The sequence below is a fragment of the Oncorhynchus kisutch genome, linkage group LG7, assembly GCF_002021735.2.
Source record: "Oncorhynchus kisutch isolate 150728-3 linkage group LG7, Okis_V2, whole genome shotgun sequence".
NCBI lineage: Eukaryota > Metazoa > Chordata > Actinopteri > Salmoniformes > Salmonidae > Oncorhynchus > Oncorhynchus kisutch.
The window spans coordinates 12,651,789-12,678,896 of NC_034180.2; the positions used below are offsets into that span (position 1 = coordinate 12,651,789).

At 42.2% G+C, this 27,108-nt stretch overlaps 1 long non-coding RNA gene across 2 annotated transcripts; it reads left to right on the plus strand.

Annotated features, from left to right (window-relative positions):
- Positions 1–538: 538 nt before the first annotated feature.
- Positions 539–26,780, plus strand: LOC116374673 (uncharacterized). 2 transcript variants are annotated; one of them, XR_004210553.1, is made up of 4 exons: positions 560–594; positions 2,080–2,211; positions 25,387–25,529; positions 26,335–26,780. It is a non-coding gene; the product is annotated as an uncharacterized LOC116374673 (long non-coding RNA). The 2 variants fall into 2 exon arrangements; XR_004210554.1 differs by lacking the exon at positions 2,080–2,211 and having other exon boundaries at positions 539–594.
- Positions 26,781–27,108: the final 328 nt, after the last annotated feature.

The following is a 27,108-nucleotide window of genomic DNA, read 5'->3' on the forward strand; positions in this document are numbered from 1 at the left end:
AGAACTCTGCTCTTCTCTACTGTACATGACTGTTACTGTACAGAACTATACTCTGCTCAACCTTTTTTAAATTACTGTACTCTGTACTGCTCTACTGTACTGTGCTCTCCACACTTGTGAAAGATAGATGACTATGATTGGTTCGGATTTGGTCCTGTCCGAACTGTACCAAATCTGAAACAATCACGGATGTTTATGTTTGGGCCAAATCAAGGCTAATCCAGACCGGACCAAAAATTAACATCTGTGTACATTGAATTTAAAGTGTACCAAAAAAACAAAAATGAGGTCTGTGGACCAAGACGGAACTAATTTCAGCAAATTTTCAACGTCCATGGACGTCCGGTGTCGGTTGGTTGGTTACAGTAAATGGAAAGAGAGGGGCCTCATGGGTAGGTGTCAGTAAGAGCCGGGAGAGGTGACATTAACTGGAGAGAGAGAGAGGCAGAGAGAGGGAAAGAGAAAGAGGGGTTGTCCAAACTGTTTTCACACTTGCTTTGACCACCAGATGACAGAAAGAGAAAGAAAACACTTATAAGTTGAACATAACAGTATGCCAGTGGAAGGGAGGACTGTACAGGTGGCCAAACTGGGGTTTGTGACTACTTTAATTTCCCATTGTAGACATTAGCAATGATTCCGTTACTGATTTTTCAGATATTCCGTTAGTTTGAATCACTTAATAATTCATAAACCCAGTAGATATGAGTAAAAACACTGTAACTAAATTGTTAGGTCTACCTTTACTTGTTACCTCTGTGAACTTTCATCATCCCCTCTCACGAGGGAGAGAAATTAGAAAATATCTGTGGGTTTTAACAGAATTTCATGGCACAGGTCAATGTTTCTTAAACTTACACAAGGCAAATCATTTCTCCAAAATGAAATATGAGTGTTGATTTTAGTTGGCAGGGGTCTTTATTTTAAAGAATTTTTCTGGTAGATACAGCTGAAGTCGGAAGTTTACATACATCTGAGCCAAATACATTTAAACTCAGTTTTTCACAATTCCTGGCATTTAATCCTAGTAAAAATGCTCTGTCTTAGGTCAGTAAGGATCACCACTTTATTTAAAGAATGTTAAATGTCAGAATAATAGTAGAGAGAATTATTTATTTCAGCTTTTATTTCTTTCATCACATTCCCAGTGGGTCAGAAGTTTACATACACTCAATTAGTTTTTGGTAGCACTGCCTTCAAATTGTTTAACTTGGGTCAAACGTTTTGGGTAGCATTCCATAAAATTCCCACAATAATTTGGGTGAATTTTGGCCCATTCCTCCTGACAGAGCTGGTGTAACTGAGTCAGGTTTATAGGCCTCCTTGCTCGCAAACGCTTTTTCAGTTCTGCCCACAAATGTTCTGTAGGAATGAGGTCAGGGCTTTGTCATGGCCACTCAAATACCTTTGTTGTCCTTAAGCCATTTTGCCACAACTTTGGCATTATGCTTGGGGTCATTGTCCAATTGGAAGACCCATTTACGACCAAGCTTTAACTTCCTGACTGATGTCTTGAGATGTTGCTTCAATATATCCACATAATTTTCCTCCTCATGATGCCATCTATTTGGTGAAGTGCACCAGTCCCTCCTGCAGCAAAGCACCCCTACAACATGATGCTGCCACCCCCGTGCCTCACGGTTGGGATGGTGTTCTCCGGCTTGCAAGCCTCCCCCTTATTCCTCTAAACAAAATGATGGTCATTATGGCCAAACAGTTCTATTTGTGTTTCATCAGACCAGAGGACATTTCTCCAAAAAGTACGATCTTTGTCCCCATGTGCAATTGCAAACCGTAGTCTGGCTTTTTTATGGCGGTTTTGGAGCGGAGGCTTCTTCCTTGTTTAGCAGCCTTTCATGTTATGTCAATATAGGACTCGTTTTACTGTGGATATAGATACTTTTGTACCTGTTTCCCCCAGAATCTTCACAAGGTCCTTTAATGTTGTTCTGGGATTGATTTGCACTTTTCGCACCAAAGTACTTTTATCTCTAGGAGACAGAACGTGTCTCCTTTCTGAGAGGTATGACGACTGCGTGGTCCCATGGCATTTATACTTGTGTACTATTGTTTGTACAGATGAATGTGGTACCTTCAAGCATTTGGAAATTGCTCCCAAGCATGAACCAGACTTGTGGAGGTCTACAAAAGAAAATTCTGAGGTCTACAAATTGTCCCATGATGTCAAGCGAAGAGGCACTGAGTTTGAAGGTAGGCCTTGAAATACATCCACAGGTACACCTCCAATTGACTCAAATGATTTCAATTAGCCTATCAGAAGCTTCTAAAGCCATGACATCATTTTCTGGAATTGTCCAAGCTGTTTAAAGGTACAGTCAACTTAGTGTATGTAAACTTCTGACCCACTGGAATTGTGATACAATTAATTATTGTCACGCCCTGGCCATAGAGAGGCTTTTATTCTCTATTTTGGTTAGGCCAGGGTGTGACTAGGGTGGGCATTCTATGTTCCTTTTTCTATCTTTTTGTTTTTCTTTGTTTTGGCCGGGTATGGTTCTCAATCAGGGACAGCTGTCTATCGTTGTCTCTGATTGAGAACCATACTTAGGTAGCTCTTGCCCACATGGGTTTTGTGGGTAGTTGCTTTCTGTTTTGTACCTGACGGACCTGTTTCGGTTGTTCTTTTTGTTACTTTGTGTTTAGTGTTCAGTTCTATTTAATAAATGACGAACACATACCACTCTGCGCGTTGGTCCTCACCTTCTTCCACCAACGGCCGTTACAATTATAAGTGAAATAATCTGTCTGTAAACAATTGCTGGAAAAATTACTTGTGTCATGCACAAAGTAGATGTCCTAACTGACTTGCCAAAACTATAGTTTGTTGACAAGAAATTTGTGGAGTGGTTGAAAAACGAGTTTTAATGACTCCAACCTAAGTGTATGATAACTTCCGACTTCAACTGTATTTTCTAATTCCCCTTTTCCATCTGTTTGACCAGAAATCAAAGCCTTCGCTTATTCCTAATATTTAGGATAGAAAATGTTTGAAAATTGTATGTATGCCTTAATTTCTCAAAAATATAGACGCTGCATTTGACACCAGATTTGACATGCTCCTATGAACTTCACATGTAGGTGCTCATGGGTCCTTTTACATGGTTTGTTTCTGTTGTTAGTTTCTGCTCGCTCGCCAACACCTTATTTGTCAAGAGAGCAGAAACAGACTGGCACACAGGCTAATGGTAAACCACAATGGTAAAACAACTGCAATACACCCTTTTCACAAAGGGAAGTTACCATTATGTGGCTGCCTGCCTGACCAACTCTGTACTGCATGGTCATCTCTAAAACTTTGACAGCTTTAAAGTTACTTACATACTGGGTTCTTACTGAGACATGCTGGCACCATTTAGATATTCCACTCTGCTGTTGTGTCATAAGTTCTCAAGCGTGTCTGTGTCATAATATAACACAGTATGTGCTGTCCTTGAGTAATAGTGGAGTATATGATTAAAATGGAGAAGCACTTTAATCAGACTTTATACAAGGAATGTGTCCAAAATTACACCATATTCCCTTTATAATTCACTACATTTGACCAGGGCTGCTATACGCTGAGTGTCCAAAACATTAGGAACACCTTCGTAATATTGAGTTGCACCCCCTTTTGCCCTCAGAACAGCCTCAATTCGCCGGGGCATGGACTCTACAAGGTGTCGAAAGCGTTCCACAGTGATGCTGGCCCATGTTGACTCCAATGCTTCCCACAGTTGTGTCAAGTTGGCTGGTTATCCTTTGGGTGGTGGGCCATTCTTGATGCACACAGGAAACTGCTGAGCGTGAAAAACCCAGCAGTGTTGGAGTTCTTGACACACTTAAACCGATGCGCCTGCCACCTACTACCATACTGTGTTCAAAGGCACCTAAATATTTTGTCTTGCCCATTCACCCTCTGAATGACACACATACACGATCTGCATCTCTATTGTCTCAAAGCTTAAAAATCATTTTTTAATCTGTCTCCATACCTTCAGCTACTGATTGAAGTGAATTTCACAAGTAACATCAATTAGGTAACCTGGTAACCTGGATTCACCTGGTAAGTCTATGTCATGGAAAGAACAGGTGTTCCTAATGTTTTTCACACTTGGTGAGACCAATGACTGCAGCATTGGAGGTGCTGTACACAAATATTCGTCACTCCAACGTTTTGCTTGACTAATTACATTGTCAGAGATAAGAGGATCAGAGTGGATATGGACTCTGTGGCCACATCTCATTAGCTGTTCAAGAATTATACTGTCTATTCATATCATATCATAAATATAGTAAGTGAACACAAAATCACATTAATGATACTTTACCTTAAGGGCCATTGATGCATTGTTAATGATAGTCCCAGACTTCTTGGCCAACATCTGAGTTGAAAAAACAAAGTTGATCAAGAACGGGAGTGGGAAACCAATTAGGGGATGAACTCTATTTGAAGTGTTTCACCAAATTAGTCAGATATTAGTAATAACTAGTAACTACTCACTATTAAATTGAAGGTGCTGGTGCACTCCCTATCTACATAAAAGCTGATTATAATAAAAGCCAACTCAAGTTCGACTGAAAGAGCTCAGAGTGGAGGGATGCATTGTATGGTAAGCAGCACTAATTAAGACTACACTTTGTGGTAATTTGGTCAGTATATGGGTAACCCAGGAGTAGTGGGTAGAGGTTAGCGTCCTATGTCCCATGGCTCAATGCAATGCAGTTAATCCGGGTGGGAGGGCAGAGGAAGGAAAAACAACATGTCAGTCAAATGACCGCAGCACCTCTCTCTGTCTCTCTCTCTCTCTCTCTCTGTCTCTCTCTCTCTCTCTCTGTCTGTCTCTGTCTCTGTCTCTCTCTCTGTCTCACCCCCCCCCCCTCGCTCCCCCATGCCCCTCTCTATAGGCTACAATAGGATGATAGGATAATCAGGGAACAACAGGGGCAGAATGGACATATGTCTTCCTGTAATCCTTAGGTCAGAGGTCATGTGGAGTGTACTCCGTGGAGGGATGAGGGAGATGGTGTGGGTCAGCCTGCTCACGAGGTACATGCTGCTGGTGTTGACGTCGGTCTCCTTGTAGTCCAGTTTGGAGCCGAAATGGACGAACCTGGGAGAGGATGATGATGGGTGGTGGTGTTCCAGGTTGTCATTTTTGCAGTTGCTCTGGGAATCTTAGATTGCTATCATATTAATATTTTTTTAGGTGTGAGATATGGCTGCATAAAGGGACGACTTGGAGCACCACCAATGGCTTCTCGTTGACACCTCAGTCAAGTTAGTCTGGTTGTACCAGACATTGCACCACCAAATTCTCATTCAAGTCAACCCTCGTCCACTTCCAGATCAGTGTCAAAGTTGAGGGAGACAAGAGTGCTTATTCACAGGGCCTGAGCAAGGTTCTGTGCAGATGAGCCTTATACCTGTGAACAAACTGTCTATACTGTGGGTCTTCTAAGGGTGACACCGACCTACAATATCAAGGCAGGATCTTAGTGACCTCCATTAAGGGGATTGGTTGGTGACAGAGTGGAGGTAAGCCCATGGAATTCTGGGATTTTGGAATGTACAGTGACTGATGGAGATTTACAGTGAGTTGAGAGAGAAGTGCTAAATAATGAAAAAATGTAAGTAGTTGTTGTTACTGTAGGTTTACAGTGATTAACAACAGTGCCATAGCTATTTAGAGACAGTGGGTGCAAATCAAATGCTGGAAATGAGTTCAAGCTAAAGTGCGGTGGCTCAATGCGTCTTCTTACTTCAATGGGTAAAATGTTTTAATTGCATTAGTCCCTACACAAATGAACGAGTTGATGAGAGTGAAACAAGACCAGGAAAAATCTCAACTTGAAACAACATTGAAGAATATCTCTACATCGTCAAACTCCTAGGCCAGACCTTCCACTCGGTTCTTCTTTGTCCCATCCTTCACTTTGGTCTCAATAGCTATTAAGATACACGTTAGCCTGGTTAAATCAAACTGAATACTGGTGAGCACAGCGTTTAGTCTGGCTACATAAACATATGATTAGCTTCAATAAGCCCTACCTAGTACAAGGAGATGTGTCATAGGGGGATGTATTGCATGTGAGGCGATTTGTGCCTAGATTAACAGGATTAGTAGGTGTGGGTAGAGGAGAGTCCACGGAAGAGAGCAGCAGGACCCTTTGAACTCACTATCTGAGAGGAACATCTAGTCTATATATACACTAGGCATGGTTAGTGAACGACCACTGACCTGTATGCGGGATTATCAGTATGGTTGTGGGCTATAAACTACTGTGCTCATAGACCATGTCATAGAAATACATTGAGTACAGAAATGTATGGCGAGAGGTTAGAAAGGGATTAGCAAGAGATAAAGCCTTGAATAGCGTTTTTATGCAGCCTTTGAAAATACTAGTATTCTACTGGTACTCTAGTTTAACACTGTCAGAGTTGGAATGTTAATGTGAGTCAATTTCTCTCAAATCATACAAATTGGTCAAGGTTAGGATTAGATTTAGGGTTAAGGTTAGTGTTAAGTGGGGAAGCTCAGGCATAGAGTTAGTGGACCATCATTGGGAGGTTCTGGGAACCATTCAGATCTGTATAATAAACATTCATTTTCTGTTGAAGAAGGAGCACTCTTTCATTCTCAAGATGCCCAGTAGATGTCAGTAGTAAACCATAAGAAACGGCCAGTGTGGCCATTGAGTTCTTTCACTCTTCATGGATATCTGTTGCTGCAACTTGGCCTCCATATTTGGCAAAGGCCTACAATGTATAAAATATAGAATATCATGATTTTCCACACAAAATATCAGTACAATTGTCAAATGAATACATATTATACTACACATCATGAATACGCGATGACATAGACTGTACAACTTATAGAGTGTTTTTCTGAGTGCCTTGAAAATCATATTCACAATGACTGCATAAGTGATCCCTTTATCAAGACATGACAGAACAGTAAATACATCAACATTCAACACTTTCTCATGCAAATCCATTCCCTTTTCAAATCCATTCTTCTCCTCGGCCTCCAGCCAAAGTGACATCAGCTGTATCATTAACCATAAAACAGACGATTTGAGAACAGGTGTACACCATTTGAAAGCAGTGGGTCCTGAAAAAACACTTTACTTTAGTATGATCTATTCACTTTGTCTGTTGCTGAACACACATTGCTGAGTGTGTTCAGCGTAATGATGGCTTTTTTACACACACACACACACACACACACACACACACACACACACACGCCTCCCTCAAGAAGCAGTGCTTCAAGGAACTCAATCAAGACATGGGCAATATGATCCAATCCCAGCAGTGATTACTAATTAGCAAAGCCCTATAAGCTAGGCCCTTCTTTTCTGGCAAGACATCGCACTAGAGGAAACCAGAAGAACTCTTGGATTTGTGTAATTAATCATTAATGTGCAAGCAGAGCGTGGAGTCTAGAGAGAAGTGTTACATGATATTATTTGGTAGGCGGATAATCTTTGTTCTGAAAATCTACAGCTGTAGTTAGAAATCCCTGAAAAGGTAGCATGTCATGGTAAGATGCTGCAAGGTATGAATTCCCTTTATAATATGTTCAGGGAGGCTACAGCACATGTGTTCAAAAGCTGGAAGTTAAGTAAGCCAATTTTGACCTTATTAGTTGATGGGAACTTCTCTCTTTCCATCACTTTAGAAATGAGGACTTTTTCAAATAAACACTTCACTTTGCAGCACGATTGTATCCTCTAGTGCTTTTCTCATGTTTCTGGCTGATAAGAACCCTCGGAAACAAACCTGTTGGTACGGGACACACACACACACACACACACACACACACACACACACACACACTGCAGGGGCTTGGCAAGGGAGAGAGTGCACGTCAATGGAAAGAGTGCACGTCAATGGAAAAAGAGTGCACGTCAGGATAGTGGAGCCCATGGACAGAAATAACAATTCAGTCACCAAAGCGACATATGCCTAACATTTATTTGAGTTTATGCTGGTTTATACCTGTTCTAACAACATGTTTGCAGACCTCTAGAATGTGTCTACAGATCAAGTATACACCAGCCTTTACAATAGAAAGCTATGTTGGTTCTACCATCCTGAACAAACCGGTTTTCTCTCTCCATATTTGCCACACAGAGAGAGTAGCTACAGTAATAGCAGGAATCAGTCCTAAAGGGTCCTAAATGTTCATAACAAAGAAGATGCATTAACATTATAAATGGGCCGTATCATCTATAAATAATTGTGTATGAAGTGTATGAAATGTGGTTGTGCAGCAGTGTGGTTGTGATGTGTAAATTGAGTAAATATTACAATGCGGCTCTTCCAATGCCCTGGGCGGCTGCTGACAACACAATGACTTTCCCGTCCAGTCGGGCAAATGATGATGCAGGCTTTAATTCTACTGGAAATGGTAATGCTGTGGATGAATAAAAACAATATTATTACTATTATTACTGTTAAAAAAAAAAATCGCAGTCAGTATAGTGAAGCTGATGTTGTTGTTGTAAAATATACAAAATACTCAGCAGTGGAGGCTTGTCCAAAATAAACATGCAGCTTATGTGAAAAATTCTTCGGGCTAGGGGGCAGGATACTGAATTTCTGCCTGACTGACGTGCCCAAAGTAAACTGCCTGTTACTCAGGCCCAGAGGCTAGGATATGCATATAATTGACAGAATTGAATTAGATAGAAAACACCTTGAAGTTTCTAAAACTGTTAAAATAATGTCTGTGTGTATAACAGAACTGATATGGCAGGCAAAAACCTGAGGGAAATCCTTTTTTTTTGGAGGTCACAGTCCATTGCAATAGAAGTTTACGGGTCTATATATCAACATTCCTCCCAGTTCCTATGGCTTCCACTAGATGTCAACAGTCTTTATACAGAGTTTCAGACTTGTTTCTTGAAAAATGAATGAGTAACGTTAGTTGTAGTTTGTCCAAGGTGTTGTCCTTAGGAAAGGTAGGCTTTTGGCGCACGTGAATGAGGGCACACTCTTAATTATTTTCCTATCCTATTGAACACCGTTCTTTCCATCTGAAATATTATCATTTATTTACATATTAGGGTACCTGTGGATTCAGATTTCAAAAAGGCTTTTCGGCGAAAGCAAACGATGCTATTATCTGAGGATAGCACCTCCGTAAACAAAAGAGAGAAAGCATATTTCAACCCTGCAGGTGCGACACAAAACGCAGAAATAAAAATATAAATCATGCCTGACCTTGAACGAGCTTCTTTTGTTGGCACTCAAATATGTCCCATAAACATCACAAATGGTCCTTTTGTTCGATTAATTTCGTCGATATATATCCAAAATGTCCATTTATTTGGCGCATTTGATCAAAAAAAAACACTGGTTCCAACTTGGGCAAAGTGACTACAAAATATCTCAAAAGTTACCTATAATCTTTGCCGAAACATTTCAAACTACTTTTGTAATACAACATTAGGTATGTAAAGTAAATAATCGATCAAATTGAAGACGGGATGATCTGTGTTCAATACAGGAAGCAAACAAACTGACACTACCTTCCCGATCACGCGCCTGTATCTAACAGTACACTTGAAGTGACCCTCGTTTTGAACAGGGCTACTTCTTCATTACACAAAGGAAAAACCTCAACCAATTTCTAAAGACTGGTGACATCTAGTGGAAGCGGTAGGAACTGGATTCCCAATGAAAACACATTGAAAAGAGTGTGACCTCAAAAAAAAATCTGAATGGTTTGTCCTCGGGGTTTCGCCTGCTACATAAGTTCTGTTATACACACAGACATGATTCAAACAGTTTTAGAAACTTCAGAGTGTTTTCTATCCAAATCTACTAATATGCATATCTTATCTTCTGGGGATGACTATAGCAGGCAGTTGAATTTGGGCATGCATTTCATCCAGATGTCAAAATACTGCCCCCTGTCACCAAGAAATTAATCTGCTAGCGGGACACCTAGGCCAAAGAGGTTCATATAAGCGATATATATGCAAGCGATATATATGCAAGCAATATATACAATGACCTTATCCTCTCCCTGTCGTAGTGTTATTTTTTATATGAAGAATATGGAGGCGAATATCACTTTGGTTGACTGTAAATGAAACAATAAGTAACATAACACAAGAGACTCTGTTCACTGGACTTGTTTACGATGGATACACACAGACCGACTTGCCCAATCATCTTTTACAGTGCCTTCAGAAAGCATTCAGACCTCTTGACTTTTTCCACATTTTGTTAGGTTATAGCCTTATTCTAAAATGTATTCAATTGTTTTCCCTCATCTACACATAATGCCCCATAATTACAAAGCAAAAACTGTTTTTTAGAAATGTACTCAGTACTTTGTTGAAGCACCTTTGGCAGTGATTACAGCCTCGAGTCTTCTTGGGTATGACACTACAAGCTTGGCACACCTGTATTTGGGGAGTTTCTCACATTCTTCTCTGCAGATCCTCTCAAGCTCTGTCAGATTGGATGTGGAGCGATGCTGCACAGCTATTTTCAGGTCTCTTCAGAGATGTTCAATCAGGTTCAAGTCTGGGCTCTGGCTGGGTCTGTGTGCTTAGGGTTGTTGTCTTGTTGTAAGGTGACCCTTCACCCCAGTCTGAGGTCCTGAGAGCATCGGGGACAGGTTTTCATCAAGGATCTCTCTGGACTTGATGCTGACTAGTCTCCCTGTTGCTGAAAAACATCCCCACAACATGATGCTGCCACCACCATGCTTCACCGTAGGGATGGTGCCATGTTTCCTCCCGACGTAACGCATTCAGGCCAAAGAGTTCAATCTTGGTTTCATCAGACCAGAGAATCTTGTTTCTCATGGTCTTAGAGTCTTTGTGATTTTTGGCAAATTCCAAGCGGGCTGTGATGTGCTTTTCATTGAGGAGTGGCTTCTGTCTGGCCACTCTACCATAAAGGCCTGATTGGTGGAGTGCTGCAGAGATGGTTGTCCTTCTGGAAGGTTCTCCCATCTCCACAGAGGAATTCTAGAGCTCTGTCAGAGTGACCATCGGGTTGTGGGACCTTATATAGACAGGTGTGCACCTTTCCAAATCATGTTCAATCAATTGAATTTACCACAGGTGGACTCCAATCAGGTTGTAGAAACATCTCAAGGATGATCAATGGAAACAGGATGCACCTGAGCTAAATTTTGAATCTCATAGCAAAGGTTCTTTATACTCATGTAAATAAGGTATTTCTGTTTTTTATTTTTTACAAATTTGCAGAAATGTCTAAAAACCTGTTTTTACTTTGCTGAGATGGATTTTGTTTTATCCATTTAAGAATAAGGCTGTAACGCAACTTAATGTTGGAAAAGTCAAGGGGTCTGAATACTTCCGAAGGCACTGTATATGACATTAATATATATATATATATATATATAAATAAATAAAAAAATATATATATAAAAAAAAATATATATATATATATATATAAAACAGTTCCAATACAACAGACCTGTTAGGGTATGTAAAAAAAAAAATTATAGCCAAAGCTATGCACCTGTCATGTTTGCAGCAGGTGTGCTAAAACTATCACTAGTGCAAAAGGTCGAAGCCAACTGAAGTACCATCATTCATGACAAAGTCACAAAAAAAGTTGAAAGCATACCACATCAAAATACCATTTAATCTGTGAAGGGCTGGCTTACTGATGAAATACTTTGACAACCCTTGAAGCCATATGTTTTCAGAAGCTCTCACCTCTTTTTACTCGCTAGCCTACCATGACATTTCCACAGTTCTATTTCAAAACACTTTCAATTCTTTTCATTTAAAAGTAAATAAGATCAAATGTTTTATTTCACTTATTCAGATTCCCAAATTGTGACTGCAAGCAAAGGCATTCTTTTGATCTATAGTAAAGTGTGTGCATGGAAGATGAATTGACGTTTCCAATGAAATTAATTTGCATGAGTCATAAGTCTAGACAGGCCAAAATAACTTTGTAAGACTTGAAATAACTTACCTTGGAGTTTAATGTCAATGTCAGGATGTTGTATGGTGAAATTACGGCTAGATACTGATCTGGGGTTAGTTTTTCATTTCCCCCACTAATGGTTAAGGTTAGGATTGGGGGAAAGGAAGCTGATCCTAGATCTGTGCCTAGGGTAAACTTCACCTATTAGCTTCAGACCCTCGCTTTCATCAGCTAGCAAGATGAAAAGACATTAGAGTGAAAGAGGTGATGTGGTGGACATATCTGCACATTTGGGATGTAGTACACCATTTTTGGGGACCCCTTTTTGGTGTGTGGGGCTACTTTCAGAACTACTGGTTAAAAGTACACAAAACTATCAGAGAATATGTTTAAAGATTTTTTTTAAATGGTGTTAATACAGATAGAGGTTTTCAACCTTCTCTGGTTTCAACATACATTTTAAATGTCATATTATTCTTAAACAAACTCTTAATCACGTTAACAGATTAAATATAATAAACTGTTTAAACACATTGTTTTGTGATGAGGATATTTGATGTATAGTTTGCTAGGACCAGACGTCATATTCACTTGTGTTATCTGGGTCAAAATAGAGGAAGTACCCAAATACATGCATAAGAAAACAGGAAAACTCTCATCCAGAGAGGGCGCTCCTAGTGGGACTTTAAGGCAGGGTCTTTAAGGCAAACTTAAATCCATTTTACCTCATTTCTACCAGCATCTTAAATGTGCAACCAGAGGGAAAAAAACTCTAGACCACCTTTACTCCACACACAGAGACACGTACAAAGCTCTCACTCTCCCTTAATTTGGCAAATCTGACGGTAATTCTATCCTCCTGATTCCAGCTTACAAGCAAAAATTAAAGCAGGTAGCACCAGTGACTCGGTCAATAAAAATGTGGTCAGATGAAGCAGAGGCTAAGCTACAGGACTGTTTAGCTATCGCAGACTGGAACATGTTCCGGGATTCTTCCAATGGCATTGAGGAGTACACCACATCAGTCACTGGCTTCATCAATAAGTGCATCGATAACGTCGTCCCCACAGTGACTGTACGTACATACCCCAACCAGAAGCCATAGATTACAGGCAACATCCGCACTGAGCTACCGCTTTCAAGGAACGGGACTCTAACCCGGAAGCTGATAAGAAATCCCGCTATGCCCTCCAACGAACCATCAAACAGGCAAAGCGGCAATACAGAACAAAGATTGAATCATACTACACTGGCTCCGACGCTTGTTGGATGTGGCAGGGCTTGCAAACTATTACAGACTACAAAGGGAAGCACAGCCGCGAGCTGCCCAGTCACACGAGCCTCCCAGACGAGCTAAATTACTTCTATGCTCGCTTCGAAGCATAAGACAGGCCTGCCATGCCTACGATGTCATAGGCGCACATTCATAGTGTTGAGTTCTGCAGCCCAATCAATTCTAGTGTGGGGGACCTAATGAAACAGTGGGAATAAATCAATCAAAAGGAAAAGGACTGAGGCACCACTTGACATGAACCATCATTGGCCGAGACACAGATGAACGACAGTGGTGAAAAACAGGGTTTATCTACCCTTCCGTTATCAAACCAATGAGTAGATGGCTTGACGCCATAGGCTACGGCCCTGGTCAAAAGAAGTGAACTATAAACGGAACAGGTAGCCATTTGGGATGCACACGTTTTTCATTCAACGAAAGCTGACTGTCAAGCCTTTTTACAAAGTCAATTTTCTTGGATTCAAACATATTAATAAATGTATTCATTGCTGTTAGTGCAAGTCACGACATGATGTGAGGTGGATGTAAAGAGCGAGGGAATATTGGAGACAGAGAACTGTTGAAGCAGATGTTCCATCACATCTGTATAAGGGGACTCGGAGTATGAATTAATGTGTCATGTTTGTTAAAACCTGTTATGGCTGCAATCCCGATATCGGGATCGATATGACAACTACCAGTGAAAATAGGGCGCCACATTCAAACCACAGAAATCTCTTAATTATAATTCCTAAAACATACATGTATCTTATATCATTTTAAAGCTATTCTCGTTGTTAATCCCACCAACATGTCCGATTTCAAATAGGCTTTTCAGCGAAAGCACTACAAACGATTATGTTAGGTTTCCACCAAACCACAATAAGCACAGCCATTTTCCAGCAAAATATAGCATTCACAAAAAGCATAAATAAAGATAAGATGAATCACTAACCTTGAATTATCTTCATCAGATGACACTCATAGGACTTCATGCTACCCAATACATGCATGTTTTGTTTGATAAAGTTCATATTTATATCAAAATATCTGAGTTTACATTGGCTATTTAGATTCACTAGTTCCAAAAACATCAAGTGATTTTGCATAGCCACATCATTTCAACAGAAATACTCATCATAAATGTAGATGATAATACAAGTTATACACATGGAATTATAGATATACCTCTCCTTAATGCAACCGCTGTGTCAGATTTCAAATAAAGTTTACGGAAAAAGCAACCCATGCAATAATCTGAGACAGCACTCAGAACAGTAGCCAAATTAGCCTCCATGTTGGAGTCAACAGAAACCAGAAAATACATGATAAATGTTTCCTTACCTTTGATGAACTTCATCAGAATGCAGTCCTAGAAATCCCAGGTCCACAATAAATGCTTGATTTGTTCGAAAATGTCCGTTATTTATGTCCAATTAGCTTCTTTGGTTAGCGCGTTTGGTAAACAATTCCAAAGTCACAAAGTGCGTCCACTATAACGTGACGAAATTTCCAAAAGTTCCGTAACAGTCAGTAGAAACATGTCAAACGATGTACTAAATCAATCTTTCGAATGTTGTTTACATATATCTTGAATAACGTTCCAACTGGAGAATTAGAATTACTTCAGATGAGCTGTGAAACGCAAGTCCTTCCCCTGTGAACGCGCCTGGTGAAAGCAAGGTCCACTCATGGCTGTGGTGACTATTTCCTGTGTCAATCGACCCCCCTTCACATTAGAGTCATCAGACAAAGTTCTATTGACTTCTGACATCTAGTGGAAGGCGTAGGAAGTGAAAACTCATCCATATCTCGCTGTAATTTCAATGAGACCTTGGTTGAAAATCTGCCAAGTTGGATAGCTAGCAAGCAAGGGATCGCCAGCCAGTATAGTAATGGAACATTTAGAACGAACGACTGGGTTGCGTCCATAGATAGAGAAAAAAAAGACGTAATGACTGTGTCGCGTCTCTGGCAATCGAACCGATAGAACGAACGACCAGCCGGCTTGTGTAGCAACCTTAGTTTTGTGTCGGGACTATATCTTGTGGAAGGATGAAATAGTATGAATATATTCATCAGAATAACATTTGTAAATGAAAATATGTCAATCATTATTTGAATATGTTGGTATATATTGAATATATTGGCACCCGTATGAAAGTGATAATGCCCTCAGAGCTGGTGTTTGGAGGATATTTTGGCACGTCTCAGGCCTAACAATACCAGTGCCAATATATCCAGTGCCAATATGTATGACAAGATAAAGTCATACTATTGTATACCAAGTGCATTGGTTGGTTTAATAAATAGTGAAGTTGTAAGAGAATATGTATTTATATTTCCTCATTTGTATATTGGTAGCAGCAAGAAGAAAGTCAATTGATCTAATATCCCGGTTAAAATACTGTATAGAATGATGATAGAAAAACATGTTAGAAGGCCAGCTGCAGAGAGAGTTTGGAAAGTCGTTTTTCTGGAATTGGATGGAAATAAAGATATGGAAAACAGATAAGATACTGTATGACAGAGAACACTGATGTTGGGGTGGGGATGTTAAAGGGGGGTGTGTGCGTGCGCTCGCGTGTGTGTGATGGTGTTATGATAGGATAGAAAGATGCATCACCCCCCCCCTCCAATTAACCAGATCCTCTGTGTTTGATTTAATTACACCTTGATTGGATCCCTGTGAGACATCTCTTACTCAAATTTCACAGGGACATAATTAGCATGGATCTCCCTCAAATCCTACTATAGTTCTGAAGATGGCCCCTATTCATTGCGTTCTAAACATGACACATTTTACTGAACAATAGGCTCAACTGACTTAATTGTTAGTGTAAAAGTTAACTGAGAACTATGTTGCTGTGAACGACAATAATTGTTATCACTGTATATTATTCCTTCTCACAATTTGTACAAGACCAGGTAAGAAGACACATTTTATTGTGTCAATTATTCGAGTTTTTCCTCCACGCAAACGCCAGTGTAGCTATAGACCTATCTTTGTAATGTTCTATTATGTTCTAACACCACATTTCGAAGGAGTTATTATGTACCTTGAGGGAGAGAAGCTCTAGTCCAGCCGGCCTCAGCTGAGCCTCTTAGAGTTGGCCCCCTGACAGCTTAGTTGAACCACAGCCATGGAAATATGGTAAAGAGGGCTAGGTTTAATTCTAAATTATGCTGTGATCTTTCCTTGCTGTGAGATAAGGAAATGGCTGTTGGGTCTTTCTGTTTAAAAAATAAAAGGAACACTAAAATAATTAAAAGAAATCCCCCATTTTCTCAATGGCGACAAGACTGAATAATGCTTTGAATTTCACCTAGAAAAAGCTTTAATGCCTAGGGACACTACTCTCAACACTGCAGTACATTACCTTTACATTTTATGACAAAGTAAGTAAAGTAAGATCATTACAAAATAATTGTATAGTTAAAAAAGGTTAAATAAATAATATATATATATATATATATAATTAAGATATATTAAGATATTAGGATGATCCACCCAAAATGCAACCTAACTTATCTTGTCTGTAGTCAAATGATAGAATCATACATGTGCCATCCCTCAACTCCTATGTTCCTGCTATCTATGTGTATTATGTAGCATGTCCAGTATGCTTTCACTGATACTGACAATATGTGGGGGAATAACATGACCAAAATGCTGTTATAAACTGACTAGTTCGAGCCCCGAATGCTGATTGGCTGAAAGCTGTGGTATATCAGACCATATACCATGGGTATTTTTATTTTTTTACTGTTCTAATTACATTGGTAAGCAGTTTATAATAGCAATAAGGCTCCTCTGGGTTTGTGGTATATGGTCAATATATCACACCTCCTCAGGCCGTAAGAGCTTAATTGTAGCCTGTTCAACACATTCCCTTAAAAAGTTACCTCAGTTGGATTTTTGAATTCCAACCCCCAAGGGCACATACCCGCTAAGGTGGGTGGAGATGCAAGCAGGTTCTATCCATCTAGTGTGTGTATGTGTGTGTGTTTGTGTGTGTGGAGGGGGGTGCTTGAGTGCACAGTTTTGCTGAGTAGACTGCCAATTCCAGGGAGCACCATCAGAGTAAACCAAAAGTCCTAATATGAAAACGAAAAAATACAACGCTACATGTTGAGGATGCAATCCAACAGTCTTATGTGAAAGCCTTTATACTACATTCTAGCCAACAACAATCCAAATATGGGAAAACACAGACTTTAGTGAGGTCAGTGAGATATTAACTTCCTGACTTTCAGTATGCATAAAGTGTTTATTACATTGTATTTTTTTTATTTGGTCTGGTTGGTTTCACATTGCCAAATGTCAAACAAACTAAACTGCCGAAACAAAACCATGTGTCCATGCAAGTCAATTGTTTATTGGACAAATATGCTCACGTTATATCCATATCATGAAGCATCACTGTGTGTCCCAACCTTCATATTACATACGCTTTACTCTTCCAATAACATGCAGGAGGAAACAGCTCAATAGCCTCTCTAACTGAGAAGTGAATAGGTTATATTCAGTAGCCTTTATCCCCGGTATTGTCCCTGTCTCCCCTAATCTGCATCGGATGGGCTCATAAATGCCCTGCTACGCACAGTATGTTTCAGAGATCTCACAATGTAATGCTGCATGCATTTCATCAAATGCTCGTAGTCAAACAGCCAATAACAATGCACGACTCTGGTTATTTTCCTGTGTTTGGTCCGAACTGCGAACCACAGTGCGTTGTTTAGTGTGTTCCCGAGTGCAGATAGAGTGTTCACACCAGTCTAAATGGACCGAACTAAGGGGGTAACACACCAGAGTTCGGAAAAACAACTTTGGTGTGAAAGCCCCCTTAGTCTGGCTTTAATTCCAGTTTGTCTACAAATTAATAATGGATCTGTTGCATTTACATCTCCATTTCAATCAAAAATATCAGTTAGAGAATATGACTAAATCAACTTTAAATAAAGTTTAATTTGATTTAGTCCTATTCTTTAACCTTGATTTTTGGTTGAGACTGAGACGTGACTCCAACATGTCAATTATTAATTTGTAGACAGACTAAAGTCAGCAGAAGACACACCTCCTTCAAATGTTGATATTTGGTTGTGTTGACATCCAAACAATTCAATGTCACTAAATATCATTACATTTGAAATCAGGGGTTGAAACCCTAGGCCTATTGTGTTTGAACCCTAGGCCTATTGTGAATTGAAACAATAGCCTTTCATGACTTTGCAAATGATATATAGGCCTACTGTCACGCCCTGACCTTAGAGAGCCTTTTTATGTCTCTATTTGGTTTGGTCAGTTTGTGATTTGGGTGGGCATTCTATGTTCTGTTTTCTAGGTTTGTGTATTTCTATGTTTTGGCCGGGTATGGTTCCCAATCAGGGACAGCTGTCTATGGTTGTCTCTGATTGGGAATCATACTTAGGCAGCCTTGTTCCCTTTTGTCATTGTGGGAAGTTGTCTTTGTTAATGGCACTGTAGCCCTCATAAGCTTTACGGTCGTTTTGTTGGGTCTAGTTTTTGTTGGCAACATTATAAATACAGAAATGTACGCTTACCACACTGCACTTTGGTCCACTTATTCAGACGATCGTGACAGAACTTCCCACCACCAAGGGACCAAGCAGCGTGGCCAGGAGGAGCGTGAATCCTGGACCCGGGAGAAGAGAGAGTGGAGGACATCTTGGACATGGGAGCAGGTTATGGCAGTGGACAAGACCCTGCCATGGAAACAGGCGGAAGTAGCAAGGGAGGAATGACAACGATACCAGGAGTCACGGCAACGAAACAGGCACGAGAGGCACGGAGAGATTGGCGGAGTCAGGTTATAGACCTGAGCCAACTCCCCGTGCTTACCGTGGGGAGAAGCGTGGTACTGTTCAGGCACCGTGTAAAGTGGATGAGCGCATGGTGTCTCCAGTGCACGTTCACAGCCCGGTGCGCTACATCCCAGCTCCCCGCATCTGCCGGGCTAGGGTGAGCATCCAGCGAGGACAGATGGTGCCGGGTCATGGTGCCTGGTCTCCAGTGCGTCTCTTCGGCCCAGGATATCCGGCGCCGGCTTTGCGCACTGTGTCTCCGGTGCGTCTGCACAGCCCAGTGCGTCATGTGCCAGTGCCCCGCATTTGCAGGGCGAAGATAACCATCCAGCCAGGATGGGTTGTGCAGGCTCTACGCTCGAGACCACGGCCCAGTGTATCCGGTGCCTCCGCCAAGAACCAAGCCTCCAGTATGTCTCCCCAGCCTGGTGAGCCCTGTGGCAGCTCCACGCACCAGGCTGCCCATACGTCTCCTCACTCCAGTGATGATCCATGGCAAGAAGCCTCCAGTGATGATCCATGGCACGAAGCCTCCAGTGATGATCCATGGCAAGAAGCCTCCAGTGATGATCCATGGGACGAAGCCTCCAGTGATGATCCATGGCAAGAAGCCTCCAGTGATGATCCATGGCCCGAAGCCTCCAGTGATGATCCATGGCACGAAGCCTCCAGTGATGATCCATGGCACGAAGCCTCCATTGATGATTCATGGCACGAAGCCTCCAGTGATGATCCATGGCACGAAGCCTCCAGTGATGATCCATGGCAGGAAGCCTCCAGTGATGATCCATGGCAAGAAGCCTCCAGTGATGATCCATGGCACTAAGCCTCCAGTGATGATCCATGGCTCGAAGCCTCCAGTGATGATCCATGGCACTAAGCCTCCAATGATATCCATGGCTCGAAGCCTCCAGTGATGATCCATGGCACGAAGCCTCCATTGATGATCCATGGCACGAAGCCTCCAGTTATGATCCATGGCACGAAGACTCCAGTGATGATCCATGGCACGAAGCCTCCAGTGATGATCCATGGCAAACCAGAGGGCAATGGCTATTCAATGTACAACAGTAGTCTTCTGTAACAAGCAATACGTATTAAACATGTTTACAGACATCTATGACTGAATGGTTTCACAAACTTCTTTAAAGATTTTGTAAGTAAATTGAAACAGGCCTCATTCAGTAGTCTGAATTAACCTAGAGACACCTAAACATCAATGTTTAGAGAAGCCTGGAGATTATTCCACAAGTAATCAGCAAAGGGCTGATTTACCTAACTCTGTACAGACCAAAGGAATTTCCAGAGCAAGCAATCCCTGAGACTGTGTATGATAACTCTGACTCGTACGTCTAATGGTTATTGTGGATGTTAGAGGGAGTTTACAGTATGTCAAAAGAGCTTTATAAAGGCAAAGAGAGCAATGAATTGACCTACGTGACCTCAAAGAGGGTCAGCCTACTTTATGATAGAGAATGCAGGGATGTGTACTGAACCTGTACCCATAATAAAACAAGGTGTTTATATTGCTGAGTGGACACTTATTGTTATTCAAGATGTTCCAAAGTTCGTAGATGACCATCAAGGTCAAATAGAGGGGACAAAAGTTCAACACTCAGGAGTCAATGTCATGTCTGTTGTTTTTTTCATAGCCTGAGAGAGAGGATCTATTACATAAAGGTATCACAGATGCACACTATGTAACACATTATATTCATAATTCCCTAACAATTGGATGTCATTGTCTTTCAGAACTGTTACAAAACATTGAAACGTTGTTGAATAGTTGAGAGAGAGAACACACTTAATAGATAATAAATAATAGATCATCACAACTCACAAATCACAAGATCATCAGCCCGTCTTTAAAAAAAAAAGACCCTTTCAAAGAGGAGGGGTGGCAGGGTAGCCTAGTGGTTAGAGCGGTGGACTAGTAACCGGAAGGTTGCAAGTTCAAACCCCTGAGCCGACAAGGTACAAATCTGTCGTTCTGCCCCTGAACAGGCAGTTAACCCACTGTTCCTAGGCCGTCATTGAAATTAAGAATTTGTTCTTAACTGACTTGCCTGGTTAAATAAAGGTTTAAAAAAAAGAGGGTGTGATATACAATGTACATTCTCTGAATATTCCCAATGGACATCATCAAAGAAGAAATGTTGTTTGGGGGGACCCTTATGTACATATGGTGACCTACTGTGTAAGGGCCAACCTGATGACTATTTATGCATGGATTTGATAAGAACTCTTTTTTTAAAGACACACATTCACACCAACTTGGGGGGGTGAGACAGAGGTCCGGTCATCTCTCTCTCTCACACACACTCACACTCACACTCACACACACACACACACACACACCCCACTCCAACCTAGGACTGGCAACCCTACTAAAGGGCCCCACTGGACTGAGGGGCAGCTCCAGACTGAGGGGCAGCTCCGGACTGAGGGGCAGCTCTGGACTGAGGGGCAGCTCCGGACTGGCTGGCGGCTCTGGCAGAGCCTGGCTGACTGGCGGCTCTGGCAGATCCTGGCTGACTGGCGGCTCTGGTGGATCCTGGCTGACTGGCGGCTCCTGGCTGACTGGCGGCTCCTGGCTGACTGGCGGCTCCTGGCTGACTGGCGGCTCTGGCGGCTCCTGACGGCTCTGGCGGCTCCTTGCAGACTGGCGGCTCTGGTGGCTCCTTGCAGACTGCCGGCTCTGGCGGCTCCTTGCAGACTGCCGGCTCTGGCGGCTCCTTGCAGACTGCCGGCTCTGGTGGCTCAGGACAGACGGGAGACTCTGGCGGCTCAGGACAGGAGGAAGGCTCTGGCGGTGCTGAACAGACGAGGCGCACTGTAGGCCTGGTGCGTGGTGCCGGCACTGGTGGTACTGGGCCGAGGACACGCACCTCAGGGCGAGTGCGGGGAGGAGGAACAGGGGGTACTGGGCTCTGGACACGCACAGGAAGCCTGGTGTGGGGGGCTGCAACCAAAGGGCTGGTGCGTGGAGATGGCACCGGATAGACCGGCCCGAGAAGGCGTACTGGAGATCTGGAGCATCGAGCCTGCCCAACCTTACCTGGTTGAATGCTCCACGTAGCCCTCCCAGTGCGGCAAGGTGGAATAGCCCGCACTGGGCTGTGCAGGCGAACCGGAGACACAATGCGTAAGGCTGGTGCCATATATGCCGGCCCAAGGAGACGCACTGGAGACCAGATGTGTAGAGCCGGCTTCATGGCAACTGGCTCGATGTTCAACCTAGCCCGGCCGATACGAGCAGCTGGAATGTACCGCATCGGGCTAAGCACGCGTACTGGGGACACCGTGTGCTCCAACGCATAACACGTGCCTGACCAGTACGACACCCTCCCTCACTCTGGTAAGCACGGGAAGCTGGCGCAGGACTCCTACCTGCCTTGGCCACACTCCCCGTGTGCCACCCCCCAAGACATTTTTGGGGCTGCCTCTCGGGCTTCCTTGCCAGCCGTGTTCCCTCGTATCGCCGGCTCCTCTCTCCGGCTGCCTCTGCCCTCCTAGCTGCCTCCACCTGTTCCCATGGGAGGCGATCCTTTCCCGCCAGGATCTCCTCCCATGTGTAGCAACCCTGGCCGTCCAAAACGTCCTCCCATGTCCATTCCTCCCTATTTCGCTGCTCCTGCTTCCGCTGCCTGTTACCACGCTGCTTGGTCCATTGGTGGTGGGTGATTCTGTCATGATCGTCATATGGAGTAGAAGGTGAGGACCAAAACGCAGCGTGGTTAGTATACATTCTTCTTTATTGAAGAAAGAACATGAAGTAAACTGAACCAAAACAATAAACGAATAACGACCGTGAATCTATATTAAGAAAACTGTGCTGACACAAGCAACTAACATAGACAATCACCCACAAAGTACCCACAGAATATGGCTGCCTAAATATGGTTCGCAATCAGAGACAACGATAGACAGCTGCCTCTAATTGAAAACCAATCTAGGCAACCATAGACATACAATTTACCTAGAAAGGAAACCCATAAACATACAAAACCCCTAGATAAGACAAAACACATACATCACCCATGACACATCCTGACCTAACCAAAATAACAAGGAAAACAAAGAATACTATGGTTAGGGTCACAAGATCCACGGCAGCTCCATAATTACGCTACAAAAACACATTTTCTTTCAGTTCGACAAGGTCACTACAAATCAATCATCAGGCCATGACTTTTTATTGCGAACATTTGCTTTACTTTGAAGAAACAGCACACTGTCATGTTACATAAGCACAACATAAATAGCGCGAGGACATTCGGACAGGATGTCCTTAAAGGACATAGACACAGGACACTAGCTCATCAATCACTTTTTGACACATACCGTCTACTACATTCTCTCTCTTGTTTTTCTACAAGGTGAAATGTAAGCCGTTTACATCCGTCCAATGTGTGTGTGTGTGTGTGCGTGCGTGCCCCGAGGGGACCTATTTGCTGAGCAGACTGCAAATTCCAGGGAGCACCACTCGAATATAAGTGAGAGAAAATGCACCTCCTCCTTGCTCCTTCACACTCCTCACTCACACATATCTATAGCTGAGCTAGATAGAATTATGCGCTCCTGATACTGTATGTGAAAATGAAAAACAAAACAATGTTGTGGATAGATGTGAATGCAATCCAACAGTCTTACAGTTTGCATTTACCTTTGAGTCATTTAGCAGACAGTCTTCTCCAGAGGGACTTACAGTAGTGAGTGCATACATTTTCACATTATTTTCGTTCTTATGTGGAATCCCGTATACTCACTGGTGTAACGCAGTTTCTCTGGACCCCCGCAAGAACAGCGTTCGTCACAACAACAGCGACTCTTCCCCCTCAGGAGGTTGAAAAGGTTTGGCATGCGACCTCACATCCTGAGCTGTACCATTGAGAGCATCTTGACTGGCTGCATCACTGCTTGGTATGGCAATAGCACCGCCCTCGATCGCATGATGCTAAAGAGGGTACATCACTGGGGCCGAGCTCCCTCCCTGCCATCCAGGACCTCTATATCAGGCAGTGTGAAAGGAAGGCCCGGAAAATCATTAAAGACTCCAACCATCCAAGCCATAGAATGTTCTCTCTGCTTTTGCACGGGAAAGGGTACCGGTGCATCAAGTCTGACAACAACAGGCTCCTCCTGAACAGCTTCTATCTCCATGCCATAAGACTGCTAGATAGCTAACAAAATGGCTACACAATCTGCATTGACCTTTGTATTTTATTCTTATTTTTGCCTCTATGCACACTCACGCTATGCACACTGATATTCCAACACACATACAAACACTCGCTCACACACGCATAATATGCACGTACATTTATACTGACTCTACACACACCCACTCACGTACTGTACAATCATCATATACGCGGCTGCTACTCTATTTACCATCCTGATGCCTAGTCACCTTTCGCCTAAACATATCTACCTCTATCAATCCAGTATCCCTGCACATTGTAAATATGGTAGTGGAACTTACTTACTTTATCGTGTTCTCCTTATTTCTATATCTCATGTGTTTTTGTTCTACCTTGTTATTCTTTGTAGTACATTGTTTATGATTACTGCATTGTTGGAGTTAGAGCTCGCAAGAAAGTCATTTAACTGTACTTGTGCATGTGACATTAAAACTTTAAACTACCAATCGCTGTCCATGGTGCTGAAATGATAACATGTCTATGCATCTGACTATCGAATTGATGATAGGCTTTCTGTGGTGCCAGGGCATGTAGCTTTGCTTTAGCTAATGGCTAAATGTTTACTGGTAGGTCCTATTTGGTTGTCATTTTCTCATGTTAAGCCTAACATTCATTTCACGAAGCTATACATGGTGTTGCAATGCTGCCATTTAGACTGCTGGAAATTCAAACATTGCAGATTGTAAAATATATTTTCGATACAACAGCATACTAATCAGCTAACAGTATATATTTTTTAATATACAACTGTCCTGTGTAGCCTACCTGAACTTGCAGGACATGAGCCGTCCTCGTGTTCTCTCCCAGCTTGGTTAAAAAGTTGTTGCGAGTAAAACCAGTCTATTAACGCTAAATAATACAGCCAGTCCATCCATGAAAACACTAGCTTACAAGGGATTGTTTCATTATGCAGTGTTGCCTACTGTCTAACCCATGACTTTTTCCTCATTTTGTTACATTATAGCTTTATTCTAAAATTGATTAAATTCAAAAATGTCCTCAGCAATCTACACACAACCCCCCATAATGACAAAATGTGGGAAAAGTCAAGGGGTCTGAATACTTTCCGAAGGCACTGGCATTACCGTGTGTATTGATGGGGACAAAGTAGTAAAATGTTGGCTAATCACTGATGACTGTGTGTCCTACAGACTAATCCTGCTGCTAATGAAGATGACCTTGACACCAGCTTAAGTAGTACAGAGCCTGTAGACCCATTGGATGAAAGAATTCAGCCGGGAACAAGCTCAAGCGCAACAACATCTGACTCGGAAACAAGCCAGGACAGCCAAAGGTATTATGAAAGCACAACACCCTCTTGAGAAAACAAAGCAATACACTAAACTGTCTGCAAGCCAAGAGTTCCTCAAACTTTTCACACCCTTGCAGGAATGGCTGTTAGTGTATTACTCTAGCCTATTCACTCTATTGTTGGAAGTGCTTGTCTACTCAACAGCACAACTATAGGTGCTCATACACAACAATACACGACTAGACTGTCGACAACTCAAGCCCCCCCTAAACTTTTCACGTCTTTGTTAACAGCCCATTTCAATGCCCCATTATTGACTCTGAGTGTAGCAAAACACATACTAGTCTACTGTACGCTTTGTTGTTCACAGATGAACATGGTTTCTTGTACGGTTACACGTCCTCATGATCTGTCTTTATGTTTTACACATCCTCATGATCAGTCTTTATGTTTTATACATCCTCATGATCAGTCTTTATGTTTTACACATCCTCATGATCAGTCTTTATGTTTTATATATCCTCATGATCAGTCTTTATGTTTTATATATCCTCATGATCAGTCTTTATGTTTTATATATCCTCATGATCAGTCTTTATGTTTTATATATCCTCATGATCAGTCTTTATGTTTTTCACATCCTCATGATCAATCTATGTTTTATACATCCTCATGATCTGTCTTTATGTTTCACACATTCTCATTATCAGTCTTTATGTTTCACACATCCTCATGATCAGTCTTTATGTTTTACACATCCTCATGATCAGTCTTCATGTTTTACACACCCTCATGATCAGTCTTCATGTTTTACACATCCTCATGATCAGTCTTCATGTCTTTCCAGGAGACTGCAGTGGGTGGTGAAGAAAGTGATGAAGCCCCGAACCCAACACTTCAGGGGGATTCAGGGGGATAGACAGGGCACAGTAGCTTCAGTCAACCTGTAAATTAGTACCACCCCTAGTACCAGCCTGCGTTCAATGGTGGGATCAAAGAAGAGGGGCTCCCGTCAGGCTGTAGTCCTAACAAAGCCAGGGAAATGAGTCAACCTAGATATCCTGCAATGTCCTGGCAGATAGGAACATCATTGAGATTAGTCCAATGGCTCTATTGATCAAGGACAACAATATCTACTAGCTGCTAGCGTGATTGTGCAATCGACAAAACACAAAGGCCACAATAATTGCTACAAAACATGACTCCATTCATTTTTGACCAGACAGCACGCTCAATCAATAAAAAAATATATAATAGACATCGATGACAGGCGCATGGGCCTACAGAGCTCGTGGGGGGGGGGGGGGGGGGGGGGTCCAGCGTTCGAGTGGCTATACTACATTGTAGCCACAACATTCTAAATAATGGGAAAACTCTAACAAAGGCTTTAATGGGGTCAGTGATATATTAACTTCCTGACTTTGGTAGGCGTAGAACGTCTCAGAGTAGGAGTGCTGATTTTAGCTTTTAGATTACAATGAATAAGATTACATGGACAGGGGGGACCTGATCCTAGATCATCACTCACTTCTCTGACACACTTGATACATGTGCCCACAGATACTGCCTCAAAAGCAGGACATGTGAGCGGAGTTGAGCAGGTAGAAATCTGACTCATTGC